The sequence below is a fragment of the Bubalus kerabau genome, chromosome 23 (genome assembly GCF_029407905.1).
Source record: "Bubalus kerabau isolate K-KA32 ecotype Philippines breed swamp buffalo chromosome 23, PCC_UOA_SB_1v2, whole genome shotgun sequence".
NCBI lineage: Eukaryota > Metazoa > Chordata > Mammalia > Artiodactyla > Bovidae > Bubalus > Bubalus kerabau.
This window is the reverse complement of record NC_073646.1, coordinates 39863811-39876367: the sequence shown is the minus strand read 5'-3', so window position 1 is coordinate 39876367 and position 12557 is coordinate 39863811.

Genomic DNA, 12557 nt, shown 5'->3' with positions numbered 1-12557 from the left:
GTATTCTGGCCTGCAGAATTCCATGAATGTATAGTCCATGAGGCTGCAAAGAGTTAGACACGACTGAGCAACTTTCACTTAATAAATTAAAAAAAAAAAAAAAAAAAAGACCACAAACAGATAACCGCTTCACACCCACCAGGACAGCCACTAACACAGACAAAACAGACAACAACAAGTGCTGGCAAGGATGCGGAGAAATTGGGATTCTTGTGCTGTGTTGGTGGGAACCTCAAATGGAGAATGCAGCCGCTGGGGAAACCAGCGTGGAGGTTCTCAAAAATTAACTGTAGAATCACCACCACACAATCCAGCAGTCCTAGTGGATCTACACTCACAAGCACTGAAAGCAGGTCCCTGAAGAGACATTTGTTTATCGCAGCTTTATTCACGAGAGCCAAAAGGTGGGCGCAATCCAGGTGTCCATCGACAGTTTAACAAAATGCGGTCCACCCGGGCAATAGAATGCTTCTTTCAGCCTTTTAAACGGAAGGAAATTCTGACGCCCACTACAGCATGGGTGAATCTTGAGGACATTATTAGGCTGAGTGGATTAAACCCATCACAAAATAACACTGTATGATTCTACTTAAGTCCGGTCCTTAGAGCATCACATTCATTGAGACAGAAAGTAGAACAGCGGCTGTCAGGAGCTGGGGGAGGAGGCACGGGGGAGCTGGTGTTTAATGGGTTCAGAGAGCAGTTTGGAAGGATGAAAATGTTCTGGAGATGAGGGTGGTCATGGTTGCATAACGATGCGAATGTGTTTAATAAAAAGAATGGATCACAGGACTAAAAGTAAGCACTAAAGCTACACAACTTCTTGAAGAAAACATAAGAAAAAATTCTTAGTGGCCTTGGGTTTGGGAAAAAGTTCTGAAACAAACAACACAAAAAGTCGATATAAAAGAAAAAAATCCGTAAATTGGACTTCATCAAAAGAAATGTTTAAAGTTTGCTCTTTGAAAAACATTATGTTAAAAAGCCAAAAAGGCAAGTTACAGCCCGGGAGAAAAGACATATCTGACAAAGGATTTGTTCAGCTGTTAGGAAACAACAACGTTTACACAATAGTAAGACAAATAACCCAACTGGAAAAAAACGGGCAAAATATTTGAACAGATACTTCACCAAAGACACACTAATGTCAGATAAGTGCATGAAAAGATGTTCAACATCATTAGTCACTAGGGAGATGCAAATGGAAGCCATGTGGGGACACACATGTACTCGAACCGCTGAAAGGCTAGAGTCACCGCACCAAGGGCTGGCGCGGATGTGAGTCAGCAGGCACTCTCTCAGTCAGCTGCTGCTGTTGTTCAGTCGCTCAGTCGTGTCCGACTCTTTGCGATCCCACGGACTGCAGCACGCCAGGCTCCCCTGTCCTTCACTATCTCCCAGAGTTTGCTCAGACTCATGTCCATGGAGCGGGAGATGCCATCCTGAGGATGAGATGGTTGGATGGCATCGCAGCCAGCTGGGAGGAGTGCAAATATCGCCATCCCTTTGGGCAACGGTTCAGCAGTTTCCTTACAAAGTTAAACAGGCACCTACCACGATACAATCATTCTCCTCCAAGGAATTTATTTACCCAAGAGAAATGAGAGCTGACATCCACAGGAGATCCTGCACATGACTGTTCAGAGTAGCTTTATTTGTAACGACCAAATCCTGGAAGCTAGGTGGACGTGCCTCAGCAGGTGAACAGAGGGACAAGTGTGGGCAGGTGACGCGGTGCCTGGCCTGGGGGTGCTCAGGAGGACACAGAGGCCGCAGCCAGAGGGACCCCAGGCTCTGCAGGTGCCTCAGGGCAGGCGGGACCTGTGTGTGTGTGGGTGTGTGTGGGTGTGTGTGTGAGAGTGGGGCCGGGGGCAGGGCTGCACACAGCCTTCTGTGGCTTTGGTGGGTCAGGAGAATTGGAAGCTGTGCCCTGTGGGCCGGGCAGGCCTGGGCTGGGAGCTGGAAGAGTCCCGAGAGCTCTGGAGGAAGGAGAGGCAGCTGCTCTGGGGCCGGGGAGGGGGCCGTGGCACCCCCGGGATCTGTCACCAGGTCACCCCAGCCTCAGTGACCCCAGAGCCCAGGCCGAGGACGGAGGCTGAAGGTCCTCCCCGACCCCAAGGGCTCTGCCCATGGGCGGTCAGGCCTGGAGCATCTCAGATATGTACGCAAAGCCTCTCATGGGCAGGCTTGTGGCTAGGGAGCCCCCGACCAGGTGGGGGACCTGGCTGTGACCAGTCAGGGGGGCCCTCTAGGACCCATGACAGCCCCCCTTCAACCAGAGCATCCCCAGGCCCCTAACCCCTCTACAGCGGGGTGGTGGTGAGCGTGCTCAGGACTCCGCTTCCAGGAAGGAGGGCTTAAAGACCCCACCAGCCCCTGCCTGAGCCCAACTCGAGGAGGGACAGAAGCCAGAAGAAAGGGGGGCAGGAGGACAGTGGTGGAGGAGGGCAATTTACAGCATAAACACAGCACTTGTGTGTGGAAGAAAAATATTTTCTTTGAACAAACAAGACTCTCAGCCTCGTTTCCCAGAAGCACCATTATCTCTGCACAGTGCTGCTTCCAAAAAGAAAGGAAAAAAAAAAAAAACCACGGGCCAGGGACAGAGGGAAAAGAAAAAAAGCTTTTCAGCCTGAGAACAAATGCTCCAGGGCTTCAGGGGCCTTTGCAGGGGGCGGCGGGCTGGGGGCAGTGGGCAAGGCCGGGGTGCTCGGCTGCCTCCCCCACCCTGGGCCCAGGGGCCTCGTCTGAGCCAGCTTCCCTCATCTCCAGGGGCTGGCAGCACTTGGCTCAGAGCCATCCCAGGGTCCACGGCCCAGGCCCCCAAACCCCACACGGGACCTACTGTGCGCTGGGCCTGGGGAGGTGCGACCCCCAAGAGCTCAGACTACAAGCTGCACAGAGGGCCCTGTAGCAGCCTTGACTGTGCAGGGGGCGCAGGTGGGCGAGCACGCAGGCAGTGTTAGGACTCTAGACCACTTCTTTTCTCTCCCACCCCCGGGTGTGTCACTGACCCTCGGGCGTGACCTCCCGGCCCAGCACGACCCATATCCACGTAAAACACAGGCCAGTGTGCGTGAGGGTGACGGCATTGCTGTATCCAGGGGTTGGTTGGTTGGTTTTAACGTTTAGAAGTTTAAACACATGTTAGGAACAAAGATCCCTAGCCTCAGATTTTGTTTTTACAGACACGAGGGTTCCCAGAGCCTGACTCGTGGCAAACAGCCCCTGCTCCTCCCCGTGTGCCCAGCCTGAGTGCTCAGACAGGGAGGGCGAGCAGGGTCCTCTCGTGGCGGGCAAAGGGGTCTCACCATCCAGGGAGGGGCCAGAGGAGCCCTGGCCCCTGAGGCCAGAGGGGCCAGGGGGCCAGGGGGCCATGTGATAGGAAGCCCTATGACCAGGGAGATGGGGGTGAACAAAGCAGTGTGTGCTGACACCTCAAATTCTAAACACCTTTTATTTTATTTTATTTCTAAGATTGCTTTTCTGTCCTGAAGAGAAAGTTATGCACAATACTAAGTTTATAAGGCTGCTCACTGCAGCACCGTTTACAAAAGCACAAATCTGGAGACAAGCTAGATGTCCAACCATTGGGGATTGGTCAGCAGCGTGCGTCAGTCATTAAAGCTGTCACAAATCACAGCGTAGCAGCTTAGGTGAGGCAGAAACCTGTGCACCACATAAGCAATCAAAGAGAACACTGGTCACGGGCTTCCCTGGCGGTCCAGTGGTTAAGACTCCACACTTCCACTCCAGGGGGCATGGGTTCGATCCTTGGTCAGGAAACTAAGATCCTGAATGCTTCCTGGCCAAAAAAAGAACATTGGGTAAAGTTGTTTGTAGGGTATAACCCCATCTTTATTTTCTCAGTATATACATACACATAATACTCCAAAAAGAAAGGATAGGAAGTTATACTCCAAAATATTAATATTGGGACTTGAATTATTTTTTTGTTGTTTACCTACACTAATTAGATTTTCCAAGTGAACATTATTTATTATTATTATTATTTATTTGGCCATGCTGAACAGCTTGCAGGATCTTAGTTCCCTGACCAGGGATTGAACCCGCGCCCTTGGCAGTGAAAGTGCAGAGTCATAACCACTGGATTGCCAGGGAGTTCCCATGTTTTTGGACCTCCCTGGTGGCTCAGATGGTAAAGTGTCTGTCTACAATGTGAGAGACCTGGGTTCGATCCCTGGGTTGGGAAGATTCCCTGGAGAAGGAAATGGCAACCCACTCCAGTACTCTTGCCTTGAAAATCCCACGGACAGAGGAGCTTGGTGCAGGCTACTATCCATACGGTCACAAAGAGTTGGGCACAACTGAGTGACTTCACTTTCTTTCCCATCTTTTCAGGTATTTTAAAGGCCACTGGGGTTTTCATTGTTCTGTTATTTTTTCATGCTGATTCATAGGTGCTCTCTGTATTAGGGAAATGAGGGCCTTTTTTTTTTTTTTTTTTTTTTCGGTCACACCATGCAGCTGGTAGAATCTTACTTCCCCAACCAGGGATTGAACTCAGGCCATGGCAGTGAAAGTGCCAAGCCCTAACCTCTGGACCATAGGCAATTCCCGAGGGCCTTTATTTTTATAGAAATAAATGTGTGCTTCCCAGCCCTTCTTACCACTGGCACGTCTTGCTCTCAGCGGACCAGAGACAGTTCAAGCCCAGATGCTTTAAGCTCCCACACTGGCTGCTTCTGCCCTCTGGGGGCAAGGTCAGGACCCTGAGCCCTGCTTGGGGGCATGGCTGTCAGATGAGCCAGGCTTGGGCACACACATGGGTACCAGTTGTCTCCTGTTGGTTGGTTTTGCTTTTAACTCTGCTGGGGTTTGACTCTGGCAACCTTTGATGAGCCCCTCAACTCCAGACTACACTGACTTCAGTCTAGGAACGCTTTCTCCCTGGCCCTTCCAGGCAGAATGAACCTCTTCTTCTGCGTTATTTCTGTACCTTGTTCAGACTTTCCCTGTTAATTGCTATTATCATGCTGAATTCAGCTTTTAAATCATTTTTTTTCTCCCCTAATAAAATAGTGTTCATTTGGGACTTTCCTGGCAGTCCAGTGGTTAGGATGCTGCACTTTTGCTGCTAAGGACCTGGGTTCAATCCCTGGTTGGGGAACTGAGACTCCCACAAGCCACTCCATGTGGCAAAAAAAAAAAAAAAAATGTATAAATAAAACCTGAAAAGATGCTCAACTTTGCTCATAAAAGAAATGCTCAGTTAAATTACACAGAGATACTGTTTTTCACCCACCAAGCTTGCAAAATCTGAAAGTTAGAGAACACCCTCTGCTGGCAAGGCTGTGGGAAACAGACTCTTGTACATTGCTGCTGCTACTACTCCTAAGTCGTGTCCGACTCTGTGTGACCCCACAGACCGCAGCCCACCAGGCTGCCCCATCCCTGGGATTCTCCAGGCAAGAACACTGGAGTGGGTTGCCATTTCCTTCTCCTTGTACAGGGCTGCTGGGAATGTAAATTGGTTCAGTCAATCCCCGTGGAAGACGATCTGGGCAGTATATCTATCAAAACGACAAATGTATATATTTTTTGACCCAGCTATTCCTGCTTCTAGAAATTTATTTTATAGTTACACGCACATGTGTAAAATGACAGATACTCAAGGGATTAATTTGTAGCATTGCAGGTAATCACAAAAGACTGAAAACCATCTAAATTTCCAACCACAGGGGATGAGTTAAATAAATGACAACACATCCATCCAGTGGAATACCACACAGCTGCCAAAACTGAATGGGGAGGTGACAGGAGAAAAGTGACTGAGCAAGAACCTTCAAAAGCTCATCCCTGATAAAATCAATGGAGAAGACTGGCAGAAATGATCAAAAGCAACTTCTGCAGAACGCTGGAAATTAACCAGAGGCTTGCAGCAACCAGGGGAGTGTTTAATCAAGAAAACCAACTGATTTCCAGTAGGAATCAAGCTTTGTGGATTTGTAATTTGTCCTATCCCACCTTCCTTTGTCTAGCTCAGCAACAGCTTTGAAAACTAACAGCCCACATTCCCAGCCCCTGAAGAAGTAGAACAGAGCTGAGGCTCTTCCAAAGCTTTATTTTTAAAAAACCTGGCATTTTTGGACACGTCTGGTGGTTCCATGGAAGACCTCATTGGAAAAAATTACCTTTATTTAACCTAAGTCAGAGCTCACTCAGTGCTAAAAAGTATTTCACAGAGGGGCCTTTATCTAAAACAATTACAAGCAAGTGTTTTAATGTTGCAGCTGCCTGAGGCAATGAATAACAGTTGGAACAAGTAACAGACTAACCAGAATAAGAGTTAAATAAATAGATAAGAGACTAACCAAATAGCCAAAGAATGAGTTATCTATAGGGGCTTTGAAAAGCTCTGACGTATTTGGATCTTATGTCTTTGGTGGGCAAAGGATCTCTCTGAGGTCTTGCCTATAAGGCACTTACCCCATTTAAGACTCTGTCCTCATGACCTAATCACTTCCCAAATGCCCCACCTCATAATACCATCTCTGTGGGGGTTAGGATTTCAATATATACATTTCCCTCAGTCAGGTCCAACTCTGTGCAACCCCACAGACTGTAGCCCACCAGGCTCCTCTGTCCATGGAATTCTCCATGCAAGAACACTGGAATGGGTAACCATTTCCTTCTCCGGGGATCTTTCCGACCCAGGGATCGAATCCAGGTCTCTTGGATTGGAGGCAGAATCTTTACCATCCGAGCCACCAGGGAAGCTCATAAATTTATGGGTAGGGCCACAAATATTTAGACCACAGCATTATATGATTCCACTTACATGAATTACCTGCAATAGTCAAACTGCAGAGAAGGAAGCAGAAGGATGGGGGCCTGGACTGGCTGGAGAGGGACGGGGGGAGTGAGCGTTTCCTGGGGACAGAGTTTCCATTAGGGAAGATGAAGAGCTCCGAGGATGGGTGGTGGGGATGGCTGCAAAGTGTGAGAGTACTCAGTGCCACGAAGCTGTGCAATTAAAGATGGGTATGGTGGTTAAAAGAGGGGCAGGGATGGAGTCAATAATCATATTAAGGCCAATATAAAGAATCAAAGCGGTGGTTCCCTGGGAAGAGAGGAATGGGTGGTGAACTGGGGGCCTGGGGGACAGGAGTAAGAAAGGGCCATCTTACCAGGAATCTTCTCAGATTTATTCATTGTTTTTGTTTGTGTTGTGGCCTGACCGCACAGCCTGCCTGCAGGGTCCACGTTTCCCAACCAGGGATTAAAGTGGGCCCTGGCAGCGAAAGGGCCAAGTCTCAACCACTGGACCGCTGGGAAATTTCCTGTTCTGTTTGTTTGTTTTGCCAGGCTGCCTGGCTCACAGAAGCTCAGATTCCTGACCATGGATTGAACCCAGGCCCCGGCAATGAAAGCGCAGGACCCTAACCACCAGGCCACCAGGGCCACTCCTGTTATTCATTGTTGAGTCACTTGAATATATATTCCTATTCCAAATATTACATTTAAGACAAAAAAAAAAAACTGTTAATGATGAAGAACTGAGCCCGAGTTTGATCAAACCTCTGGATCCAGCTGCGCATCGGCAAGAAACACAGGCCGTGCAGATCGGCACGGAGGGATACGGTTAGGAAAAATCCAGACCGTGGGAAATTCTCCAGGTGGGCTGGCCCGGGCGCTCCAAATATTAATTGTTCAGGAAAGAAAGGGACAGACGGGACCCTCTGGACAGGACCTGAAGATACAGCAACGAAAACTGTGAGACTGGGCTGCAGTGTCATTGGGGACCGTCAAAGCAGGGCCCGCCTGCACAGGTGGGCGAGGCAGGTGGTCACGGCTGGAGCTGAAGAACTCTGCTTCTCAGCATGTGCTTCAGTCGTGTCTGAGTCTGGGTGACCCTATCGGGTGCAGCCCACCAGGCTCCTCTGTCCGTGGGATTCTCCAGGCAAGAATACTGGAGTGGGGTTATCATGCCCTTTTCCAGGGGATCTTCCCGACCCAGGGATCGAACCCATGTCTCCTGCATTGCAGGCAGATTCTTTACTGTCTGAGCCACCAGGGAAGCCCTGCCTCTCAGTACATTATGCTAACTCATCAAGCTGTTTGTTTTCTGTGATTTTCTGTACTGATTTTTTTTAAAAGAAAAGTTTAAAAGAAACACAGGCCTTCCCCACCCTGCCCTCGGAACAGGGGGCACTGCTCCATGGCTTGAGACTGAGTGTCCCGGGCGCGGGGCCCAGAGCGGCTGGCCAGTGGGCAGGCCACGGCTGTTGTGGAGGGAGCCAAGCCTCCGCAGTTTTTTCTGGAGAACGAGGTAACGAAGCACAGAGCTCACAGCTTCTCTGGTGAAAACTGGGCTCCGTCTTTGAAGAATTTTCTCAGACCACCAAGGTGTCTTGGGACGGCTCACTGCCCCCATACTTAGGGAGGAGGGTCTGGACCACTCGCCCCCAGGGCTGGCTCCAGGCTCTCTCCCACCACCTTAATTTGAGGGGGGTCCATTGCCACCCCAGCGATGGTCTGAATTACCCAAATGTTGCTTCTCGTGGAATCCAGTCTTTTTGTCTTTTTTTCAAGAAACGTATGTGGTTTTTTTTGTTTTTCTTTTGGCCAAGCCATACAACGTGTGGGACCTTACTTTCCATGTGTGTTAATTGCTTAGTCGTGTCTGGCTCTTTGCGGCCCTATGCACTGTAGCCCGCCAGGCTCCTCTGTCCATGGGATTCTCCAGGCAAGAGTACCTGACTGGGTTGCCATCTCCTTCTCCAGGGGGTCTTTCTGACCCAGGGATTGAACCCAGGTCTCCCACTTTGCTGGCAGACTCTTTACCGTCTGAGCCACAAGGGAAGCCCCTTACTTCCCCAACCAGGGATCAAATCTGTGCCCCCTGCAGTGGAAGCTCAGAGCCATAACCATTGGACCACCAGGGAAGCCCCCAGCCTCATTTTGGTAGCCCACTCCCCTAAAGACTCCTCCACCAAAGTCTGGTGTGTACTTGTGTTGGTCCAGATTTTGCTCTGCACAAACTTGCTGTAGGAAGGACTTTTTCTAACCGAAATAGGTCATCATATCTTGTATAGAATCTTGCAACTTGCCTCTGGGATTAATAGGCAGTGAACGATTTTTTAATAGATCTAGAAATGATCTGTTTTCGTTGAGAGCATCATCCTAGAATATCTTTTTATTTTCCTTCTTTTCTATTTTTTAGAATATGTTTTTAATGACATTATTTTATTCACTTTCTTTTTATGTGTGTTTTTTGTTTCCATCTCAGCATTAATTTAATCTGTGCCCATGGTAGAAAATCTGGAAAAAGAAGAGAATGAAAACGCGCACACTGAGAGGTCCTCCCACCCACGGGAAGCGAGCCTGCACTTCCCTCCAGTCCCTCTTCCACCCCCCTCTTCTCCTGCCTCGCTTTCCTGGTGGGCTCTGAGTGCAGAGACAGAGTTGGGGACCCCCTCCCCCCGCCGTGTATTCCTTTTCTATCGCTGATATCGTGTCAATGAGCACCGTTCTGGAAGTCAGGAGTCTGACCCGGGGCTCACTGGGGTAAAAATCAAAGTGTCACCAGGACTGTGGCCCTCTGGTGGCACTAGAGGACAGTCCACCTCCTGGCTTTTCCCAGCTTCCAAAGGCCACCTGCTTCCTCAGCTTGTGACCCCTTCCTCTGGCAGTGTCAGGCCGAGGCCTCATTCAAGGCCCCCTCCTGGACTTTCAGGAACCTCTGTGATTCCACTGGGCCCATCAGAAGGACCGCTCATCTCAAAGCCTCATGAGCTGCAAACATAATCCCCCTTTGCGGTCTGGGGATGAGGGTGGAGGTGGCTTTGGGGGCCACATTCTGTCTCTGCAGATGGCCGGGCCTCATGCTGCCAGGACCCAGGCCCAGGGTCCGTTTAGGAGGTAAGTGGGCGGGAGGGGCTGGGACTGTGGATGAGACTAGGAGCCTCAATTGGGGAATATGCAGCCAGAGGTCACCACCCTCCCTGGACACAGATGCATGTGGTAGGGAATCACCAAATTGCAGGAAAAAATTTTTTTATTTATTTGGCTCACTGGATCTTCACTGAGGCACACAGGATCTTAACTGCAGCATTCAAACTCTTAGTTGAAGTATGAAGGATCTAGCTCCCCCGACTGGGAATCAAACCCAGGTCCCCTGCATTGGGAGTGCCGAGTCTTAGCCACAGGATCACCAGGGAAGTCCCCCTACGTCATCTTAAGTCTATTACTTTTAGTTGATCTGCATTGCTCGCTTGGACGCCTTCACCATCATCTCCATTCTGGGGAGTCAGTGCACTTGAAATCAGGGAACGTAGAAAATAAAAATTCCCGTGTGGGACGCAGTTGAGAGGTGACCTCTGCGTCCTGAAGCCCAAGGGCTGAGATGGGGGCTGTCATCCTGTGCAAAGATGCTAAACCCACTCCTCAAATACAGCTCTGTGTTTCCAGTTTCCTAGAAGCTCCTCCTTGCCTCTAAAAACTCTCCCTTAGACCCAGAAATCTCACTAACCAGAGTCTCTCCTAAGGAAATCTTTCTAAATATAGAAAACGCTCCAGCACAAGGGTATTCGGGCCATTTTCCTCGGAAGAGTGACTAATTAGAGACAACCTAATTGTCCGACAGTGGGGGGCCAGCCGGCCGGTGGCAGCAAACTGCATTATTAAAGTGATGAGTCCAGGAGAATACAGGCAGCCGCCTGCATCACCGTGCGTGTGCACAGGACCGCGATCCGGTGATCACAGCTACAGACGGTTTCTAAAAGCCCGGAACAAAGGCTTGAAGGACATTAACAAAAACAGCAGCGGAGGTTCTCTCTGGCTGGGGAGGGCTGGGGTGATTTCTCTTCCCCTTTGTTCTACCTCTCGGAAATTTTCAAGTTCCCTGGGAAGAGCAAGATAGAAAAGTCTGCCTTTCAGTGAATTGGTTGTGTTCCCCAACTGGTGTGTGGAATTAATGCCATCCCTTTGTGTGGGTGAGTGAACGCGTGTGCGTGTCACATGTGTGTGTGCATGTGAGCGTGCACGGGATGTGGAAGTGGAGTGTGTGCCCGAACGTTGGGTGCGGGTGGTCTGAGTGTGACTGGGTGTGAACGTGAGTGCGGGTGGATGTGAGGATGAATGCCACATACATCAACGTGTGTGCGTGTAAACGTACACACGTGAGTGGACACGTGTGAACATGGGGGCATCAGTGTGGATGTGTGAGCAAGTGTGCGACCCTGTGACAGTGTGAATCTGTGTGTTCGTCTGAATGTGTGAGAAAGGGTGGGGCCTAAGTGTGTGGTGTGAATACTAACGCAGGGGTGTCTGTGGACTTGCCTGTGAGAGTGGGGGGGGTGTGAATGTCAGGTGTGTGCAAGTGTATGGACATGAGCACGTGTGCTGGAGTGTTGGTGACTGTGTGCACGTGAAGCTGTGAGTGGATATGTGTAAGCATGAGTGTGTGTGGACGTCAGGCGTGGGCACCCATGTGACGGCCAGGTCTGAGGGCACATCTCTGGTGGGCAGCCCGCGCCCCTCACAGTGGGGAGAGAAGCCCGACTCACCCACATGGGGGCGTCCCAGCCACAGGCCCAGCTGAGGTCCTGGGAGAGCCAGCCCTGACCCCCCAGCGCGTGAGTGAAGGAGGTCCCGGGCCCCCAGTGGCTCCGGACAAGGCGGAGCCCAGGTCAGCCACCTCGCTGTGATCTGTGCGGATAGCCTCCCACGGAAGCCCGGAGCGTCTCTGAAAGGCTCTTCCCACCCTGCAGTTGAGGGTTTGCTGTGCGGTTTTCTGAGCCTTGCACCCCCCCACCCCACTCCACTGGCCTGTGGCCCCAGGGACCATGTCTCCCGTGTGTGTGAAGCAGAGCCCGCGGGGGCTTCTCGCACCCACCCTCCCGTCCAATGAATGCCCGCTGCTGCTGCCCTGGACACAGAGGGCAGAGGGTCAACCCTGCCCCTTTTGGGAGGGTCACTGCTGAGACCACTCAAGGATCATCCCCTCAGTCTGCTCACCTGCTCCCGGCTGGAAGTGAACCATTGTGGGGAGTCCCATGGGGGCACCCGGGGCTGGGAGGGACAGAGGCTCCTGTTCCTGAGGAACAGGTCCCGAGTGGCTGCTGCTGCTCAGGTAGGTGGCTCACCTGGAGGACCAACCGGCAGCTCAGGAGGCATCGCTGGACCCCCTCTGCCCACCTGATGGCCCCTGCCCTTGTCCCTCTGTCCTGCCCACCTCTGGGCCCAGCCCAAGTCCAGGTCCCCACTTCTCCCCAGACACCTGCCCACCTGCCCTGAGCTCCTGCTTCAACGGTCCCTCTCCATCCTCCCCCTGGCTGCAGGCAGGTCCTGGAACCCAATCTAGGGCAGGAGGTTTCCACGTAAAACCGACGCTACCAACATGCCAGTCCCGACTGGACACACACAGTGTGATTTCACTGGATGAGTTCCCCAGAGTCAGCTTCATAGAGACAGAAGGGAGGCGGGTGAGGAGTTAGTTGTTAGTGGGGCAGAGTCTCAGTTTGGGAGGATGAGAGTGCTCTGGAGATGATGGTGGAGCCGCTTACATGACCACGTGAATGTACTGACCACCA